Source organism: Phoenix dactylifera, chromosome 7 (genome assembly GCF_009389715.1).
Source record: "Phoenix dactylifera cultivar Barhee BC4 chromosome 7, palm_55x_up_171113_PBpolish2nd_filt_p, whole genome shotgun sequence".
Classification (NCBI taxonomy): domain Eukaryota; kingdom Viridiplantae; phylum Streptophyta; class Magnoliopsida; order Arecales; family Arecaceae; genus Phoenix; species Phoenix dactylifera.
Window position 1 is genome coordinate 10,388,581 of NC_052398.1, and position 8,344 is coordinate 10,396,924.

The 8,344-nt window shown below is 43.4% G+C and overlaps 1 long non-coding RNA gene across 1 annotated transcript; it reads right to left on the minus strand.

The window, feature by feature from the left end:
- Positions 1-5,237: 5,237 nt before the first annotated feature.
- Positions 5,238-7,514, minus strand: LOC120111424. Its single transcript, XR_005512616.1, has 3 exons — positions 7,284-7,514; positions 6,301-6,400; positions 5,238-5,279 (listed from the first exon to the last, which is right to left on the minus strand). It is a non-coding gene; the product is annotated as an uncharacterized LOC120111424 (long non-coding RNA).
- Between the last annotated feature and the right edge of the window lie 830 nt (positions 7,515-8,344).

Sequence of the window (8,344 nt, forward strand, 5' to 3'; positions counted from 1 at the left end):
TTTCATTAGGTTCCATCTTAAACAATTCATATTTGTGAACTAGAATGTTCACTTTGGACTCTTTGACTTGATTTGTACCCTCGTGGGTAACTTCAAGCCTATCCCATATTTCCTTAGCGGAACTACATGTGGAGACTCTATTAAACTCATTTACATCTAAAGAACAAAATAATGAGTTCATGGCTCTCGAATTGAGTTGAGCCATCCTATCATCATTCTCATCCCAATCCTCCTCAGGTTTGAGAACTCGAATGCCATTAACCATGTGTGATGGTTCTTGTGGTCCCTTGACTATAACCCTCCACAAGGCATAGTCTTGTGCTTGAATGAAAATTCTCATTCTAGTCTTCCAATAGGTTTAATTTGTCCCATTGAAGAGTGGAGGTCTATTGGTTGCTTGCCCCTCGGCAGGAACATTGTTAAAGGGTGTTGCCATCTAGATCTTTGGCTAAGACGGTTAGGTCTTTCAAGAAATACACAGAGCACCTGCTCTGATACCACTTGTTGCCCAGAGATGGTCACCCAAGAGGGGGGTGAATTGGGTGTTTTAAAACTTTTCGCCTAATTAAAAATAAAACACACAAATATATGCACTAAAGTAAAGAAGGAGGAATGAGAAAGGTCAATCGCAAACACAAGGTTTTATAGTGGTTCGGAGCTTCCACTGCTCCTACATCCACTCCCCAAATCACCTTTGGGAATTTTCACTATAATCCAAGATTACAGTACGGTAGTTTTGCGAGTTCACTACCTAACTCGTTGTTTTACACCGGGCTCACAACAAACCCTAACACCCCCAATTTTACTTAGGCTTGGGACGCCTTTCCCTTGTTCCAAGTCCCTTGACTGGAACAAGCACCACAATGAAAGATTTACACAGAAAAGAAAAGCTCTAGAAAAGCAAATATGGCAATGATGAACAATAGAACCCGGAAGAATCCTTTTGCCGTTGGAAGCGTGGGAAATGGTGATTCTTCCGATGTGGATCGCGTAGATTTGAGTGTGAGCTTTGAATGCACGAGCGGAAGAGAGTGGTTGAGCTTGAAATCACTTGGGAAGCTTGAAAGCACTTGATTTCTTCACTTGAATGCACTCACTCCCTTGAACTTCTCTCTCTTGCTTCTCTCTTAAAATGATCTAGCTTTTGGGTTGGTGAAAAGTTGTTTTGAAGCACTTAAGAGCTCCCTTTTATAGCCCAAAAAGCAAATATAGCCGTTAGAGATAAAGTAAAAGAGATTTGAAATTCAAACCAAACCTGTAAAAGTTGTCAGTCGCGTCCCAGGCGTTCCGGGGACGTCTCCGCTTCAACGCGAGACGTCTCGGCTACAAGATTTTACTTTTTACGTTGTCTGGGGTCGACTCGGCACTTTACGGGGACGACTCTGCTTGTTTGCACTTTTTGAATGGGGACGACTCCGCTGTCTCGGGGTCGACTCCGCTTCTTTATTTCCGAAAAACATGTCCTCTGGAATTCCCAGAGAGAGCCGACTCCGCTCTTTCAGGGGACGTCTCCGCTGCCTTATCACCGAAAAAATCATTCTCTGGAAAACCCTGAGAGAGCCGTCTCCGCTATCTTGGGGACGACTCGGGAAGTCTCCTTTTTACTTGTGGGGACGACTCTGCTTGCGGTGGGGACGTCTCGCGCATATCTCTTGAAAACTGCCTTTCTGCCGCCACTGAGAGAGTCGACTCCGCTACTGAGAGAGTCGACTCCGCTATCGTGGGGACGACTCGGCAGGTGCCGGGGACGTCTCCAAGTGTGCCAGTTCTTCCTGTTTGTGCCAGAGACATCTCTGAGACTATCAGGAGACGTCTCGGCTGTCCCTGAACTTTTTCTTTCATCTCAAAAAATTCTTCAATAAATTCATAAAAATTATGGGAACTTGCCTAGACATTTCTTAACAATATTCTTAATAAAACACATGAATTTCTCAATTAAATTGTTAAGATAAATGGAATTATACTCTAGTATTTTGTATTCATCAAAATCCATTAGGGGGTCAACAATGGGTGTAATATTGAACTGAGTATTTAGTTTGAGAATAATAATTCGATCAATGATATAGTTAAATAATAAATAATTTATGATTTTATTTATGCGATACACCTAGAATCATATTTATGACATATTAACAATTTATGTATGCATCATTTACTTTATGACTTACTTTATCATATAATACTATGATATGTTCTATTTTGCAATAACTGTTATTTTCTCTACATAATGCATCAATTCATGCAAAAATTTATACTTGATCAGGTAAGGTAGTGAAAGATTTACTTACTGAGTTGTGTTGCTCATATATCTCTATTTTTATTTTTTTCTTTTTAGATGAATAGAGTCGATAGGAATGAAGGATGATTTAGGCTTGAAGTTCGTGTAAGCAAGCTTGACGGATTTGTAGAAAAATTTTAATATTTTAAATTAACTATGAATTTATAGTTAATGATTTTCTAAATATTGAGAATTATAGGTTAGGAATCTGTGCTTGGATTTAGGCACTCTGAACCAATATTGGTTTTATTTAATGGATAATGAAATTGAACTTTTATTTATTATATTTTGTTTGAGAGAAATTTGGAAGTTGAATAAAACGTTTGGCTTCGTATTATCATGACTTGTATCCTTGGTAGCACGACCATGTCTTGCTTCAGATCTGGAGCATGACACACTCTTCACCGTGGAGCCCATAGTACTACAGGTCCATGTATTCCGCCTTCAATGCTACTCTCATCGACATGTTCATGCCGTCCCACTCCAACTCCATTAACAACAACCTAAAACCTCGCCACCCAGCCCTCTTCGAGGAGGATGATCAAAATAACTTGATGTCACCATGTGTGATTGACGACACATCATAGTTCTGGAGCATTTAATTTCGATGCCCTTGCCGTGTCCAACAACACCTTTATCCTCGTATTCCAAATGTTCATTGCCCTCCTCCAAGCTTCTCCAATCATCATTGCCCTGGTGACACTACCTTTTCTTTTTCTCAACTCTATTTTGAAGTTTTTTGTTGGAAAGTGGAGAGGGTTGGTGGTGGTCATGGCCTTGGAGAAGACCTGGAAATAGATGAGGACTATGGACTCAGAGGAGAAGATGGCCTTGACCTCCAGCTAGGAGATGGTGTCATAGAGATCGAGAATTCAAAAGAGCTTCTCCATCTACTACTTCGATTTAGCCATGGATTCTGGGAATCTGAAGAGGTGGTGCCAACATCATAGGTGATACAGGGAAGTAGGATTCATGGATGAAATCGGTTGGCAAAGTGATGCAGGTGAAGGAAAATCCTCTAGGAGACCAAAGTGGCATCTCGAAAACAGAATTAGAAGTGGAAATGAATGAAAGCTAGAAAATTGAATTCAAAAGCTAGAATTAGAAGAAAAATAATTAAAAATAAAACTAGAAGAAGAAAATAAGAATCTGAAACTAAGCTAAAAATAAGTGTCTAGAACTGGAAGGGGTAACTAAGAGACATTGCATCTCATCTTCCTGTTGAATTTTCAGCATTCAACCTCCTATCTTCACATGGCCTTGTTTGAAAAACTTTATTAACTTCAATTGATGAAAGGATCTCCACTGGTGCCTTCATCGCTGCCGAGACAGCGGGCTCCTAGCCACTTTTGCAGTCTGCTAAATCAATAGCAGCAAGAATATAGTGTTCCTTCCTAAAGAATTTTTTTTCCTTCTTCCACTTATTGTAGCTATCCCTACTTATAACTTGGAGGTTCTCCCATTCTGTACTGTAACAAGCTGTCTTACTCTCACATCTTGTAACTACTCTTTTGTAATATTTTGATCCCTCCCTAATAGAAGATGGGTGGCACCTTTTTTCAGCTTCCCTTTTACCTCCAAGAAAAAATAAAAAGAAAACTTCAATTGATGAAAAAAGAGCACATAGGATCCTACTTGTATAGTTCTAGGGCTGTTGCAATGAAGAAAACTTTGTGGCATCCCTTAAAACTTCGACTAAAACTCAATTAACCAAGTCTTAAGATAATTAAACCAATAAACCTCGCCTTAACACCTTCTAGATATTAAATTTCCTTCTAACAGTGAGAAACAGACTGTCAGGTGCCTTCTAATGGAAATTAATGCATTGTTAGTGTTGAAAACAAAGAATAAGAGAAGAAAATTATATTTATGTCTGTCAATTACAATGTATAGGAGCAGCCTTTATATGGAACTAGGAGGCTGACGAAGTTTGGTAAAGCCGACTAAGTTTGGCACACACAATCACAAATCAATCAAGGTAAAGTTTGGTAAAGCCGACTAAGTTTGACACAATCAACCTTTATGGAGACCGACTATATTTAGCACAATCAATGGTCGTACAATAATTCTAATATCCTTCATCAAACTCAATGTGATAAAGTGGACACCGGCTTGAGTTTGGAAACAAGAGATCGAAAAATGCCGGAGGATGGGCTTTGGTGAAGACGTCCACAGTGAGGACAGATCTCAGAGAGAAGGTAACGAAGCTTAACGATACTCATAGAAGAAAGCACCATAGAAGAAAAGCAAGAAATCTCGAACTGGATGATGAAGAAGTCGGGGACAAGAAATAAAGCCGGAGACTGAGGACTGGGGCGGCGCCATGCAGATGTACACCTCCATGATCGAGAGCGAGACCACACCTGCTAAGTTTACATTCTCCAAGCTTTTGATGGTACGGTGTGGCGCACTGCTGGAGTTTGGAGTGGGATCGCGCCTACCAAGTTAATCTTCGCCAAGCTTCTGACGGTACGGTGTGACGCGCTGCTAGGGTTTGGAGTAAGATCGCACCTGCCAGGTTTATATTCACCAAGCTTCTGATGGTATGGTGTGGCGCGCGTCGCCACCGCCTCCATGGAGGAACAGAAGCACCAAAAATGGATGCTCTAGGAGTTTACCTCCCTCATCTCCAGAGGAACAACAGCACCGAAAGTGGGTACTCGAGGAGCTTAACTCTTTCATCTCCGGAGAAGCAGGAGAACCGAAAGTGAGTGTCACGCCTCGAACCTCGCACCTGGGTCCGGTGCGCGACCGGCCGCATGAGCCCTAGAGCAGTGCCCTAAAGATCATGCAAGGCCTATAATTAACAAAATTCCAATAAATCCACAATTAATCTAATAATTCAAATAGACAAATCCGACATGTCAAAATAAACAAATAGTTCAATTACGAGCTCTTCAAATATTCATCGACATCAAAGAAGGACAAACAACTAACTAACTAATGACTCTAGTACTCGCACTCTGCGCCCATCCCATCCAAAACTATGCATCCTGCAACTCTGGTAAGAAAAAGAAAGAAGAGGAGGAGGGTGAGCTTTACAGCCCAGTAAGAATCCTTACACATCCATACCAACACGATAATAATATGAATTCGAAAATCACGACAAATCGATGCACATTTCATGAAATCATAAACAGTTTCCATAAGACTCAAATAATCAATATAATTATGAACATCAAGCATCAATAAAAGTCCATAATTATACATCAAACATCAATGAAAGTCTGGCCACATAAGAATGATATAGTATATATATAGCTTATAAATCACTATGACTATTTTCAATGCTTTTTCTTCCCATTCCATGTTAACTTGATCCGGATCAATTATCTTTCCGACTTTGGGCCAAATCTCGGTCACATTTCTCAGCCTGTGGTAGGGCTATCACATTTTCAGCCTGTGGCGGGGCCTGCACATTATAGTTCCACATTTTTAGCCTGTGATGGAGTCTACCAAAGTATCACATTTTCAGCCTGTGGCGGGGCCTGCACATTATAGTTCCACATTTCTAGCCTGTGAGGGGGCCTACCAAAGTATCACATTTTCAGCCTGTGGCAGGGCCTGCACATTATAGTTCCACATTTCTAGCCTGTGAGGGGGCCTACCAAAGTACCACATTTTTAGCCTGTGACGGGGCCTGCCATAATAACAAGATAAACCCAAATTTCCTTTTCATACAATCCAGTTTACCTCCACACATCAAATCCTTTTTATTTATTTTCGGCTTTAAACTAACCACGGTCACGTTTCCAGCCCGTGACGGGGCAACCAATATCACATGGTTAGTTTAGAGCACCACATCCATTAGTCCAATTATGTAGGTATAGGTTATGCGCATGCATGCATCCATCATGATACCAACCACAAGCAAATACGATCATAATATCAACCACAAGCCAACACGATCAAAATATAATTTAATATAAAACTATTCTTGATTTGTTTGGATCATAGCATATCATACATATCTAAGTATAAAAATATTTTATCATGCAGGATTGGCGTACAAGGATCCTTACAGAAATTGTAGACTGACTCAAATACAGATCTGGATCACAACCTACGAGCTGGGGTGCTGAGTCCCCTGATCAAAACCTCCTGGCACCGCTGACTCTTCCCCTACAACATCAATTATAAATCACAAACTAAATTATTTAATATTTAAATATTCTAAACCATAATTCACATCTACTATGGGGTCCATCACCAGGTCCCCAAACATCTCAATCCCTCCAGATCTAGGGCAGTCGGGGTGGCCCGACTCCCACCTTGTACCATCGGCCTATGTCGTCGCCAGCCGTGGCCGCAGCCATGCCGGCGACGATGGCCGGTCCCGATGAAGAGACCAACATAAAGGAATGATTCCTCTCTCTTCATGGTTGGGAATACATCTCCCTCCCTCAAATCTTTTTGATCCAAGGCCAATAGCCCTGATAGATGTGCCCTCTCCTTCCCCAACCCGACAACACCACTGGTCGAACCATCGCCGGCCGCCACTGTTGCAGTCGCCGGTGATGGTGGCCGGCCAAGAGAGAGAGAAAGAGGTGGTCCCTTCCTCTTCTTCTCCCAAGAACCGGCATGACCTCTTTCCTCCCTTCCCCCCTCCTCCATCATCAACGGCAGACCACTCTAATGGTGGCTCGGCTCCCCCACCCGGCGGCAGCCACAGTGGCTCTCACCGTCATCACCAGTCGGCGGCCAACCGACGAGAGGAAGAGGAAAAGGGGATGGGATCACGAGGGAGAAAGCCTCGGATCCACACTTTCCATCTTCAGTTAACCCTAGAAATTCCTCACCAAAACCTCCCACAGTCCAGATTCAACCCAGCTTCCATGGATCCGGCCAACCCGGCGGCCGGCGGCGGCTACAAGATCCGAAAAAGAGAAGCCGAAATAGGGGTTCCCTGTTTCGAACTCTTCTCCGGCGATCTCACCGGCCAAAAACTTCACCCACGCCGCCCCAAATCCAGGAAATAAAACACAAAGGAAGGAACCATGCTTACCTCGGTCCGGTGGGGGTGTTCCGGCGACCTTTCCGGCGGAAAATCGGAGGAGGAAGACTCTCGGATCCCCAAGCTTCTTCACCCGATTTGTGGGGATCTTCTTGAAGGAAGGAAGAGCTTTAAAGCTTCCTCCACGGTCGGCCGGTTCTCGGCTCCGGCGCTCGGTCTCCCCCGACGATCGCCTCTCCCCGGACGCTGCCGCCACCGCCGCCGCTCTCCCCCTTCCCCTTTTTTTTTGTGGTGTTACTCCTCCCACGATCGTGCCCTAGGCACGATCGTAAATGGTGGATGGGCCCGGTCTTTTCGGGCCGGCCCATCCACCCCTCTTTTTTTTTTGGGGGGGGGGGGTATTACAGCGAGTGCTTAGGAAGCTAAACTTTCTCATCTCCGAAGGAGCTGGAGCACCAAAAGCTGGTGCTCAGGGAGTGTAATTCCCTCATCTCAGGAGGAACAGAAGCACTAGAAACGGATGCTCAGTAGCTGAATTCTCTCATCTCCGGAGGAACAGGAGCACCAAAAGCGGGTGCTTAAGGAGCTTAACTTCCTCATCTCCAGAGGAACATGAGCACCAGAAGAGTCTGTCCTAGCAGAAACCTCAACACCAACATGCTAAATGTTGGCTCCCGCTCTTAATTATATGAGTAAGTAACACCTCCACCTTCGACATGCTCACCGTTGCCGCCACCTTTGAAGGGAGGCCATTATACTCTGCATAGAACCAAACCTTTGCATTCTGGAAAGCTTTTAAAGCTATTGAATCATCCCCCTATAACACATTTTTATACATGCCAATAAATTTCTTATTTTCACAAAACCACTTCTATAGAATTGCACCCACATGTGTGCAGAATTTCTTCTCCCATAAAGGAACTGATGGAAGGTCATCGCGATGAAGATGTTCGCATCAAACAATTTTGGGTGTGAGCGGGTGTGCTTCAATTCTTGTGTGGCTGAGTGCGAGCTTCGACCGAACACTCACTACAGAAAAACCAACCTATCCCGACGCATTTTGTGACCTTTCGCGACGTTTATAAGCATTGGCTAAAGTCCCGCCGATGCTT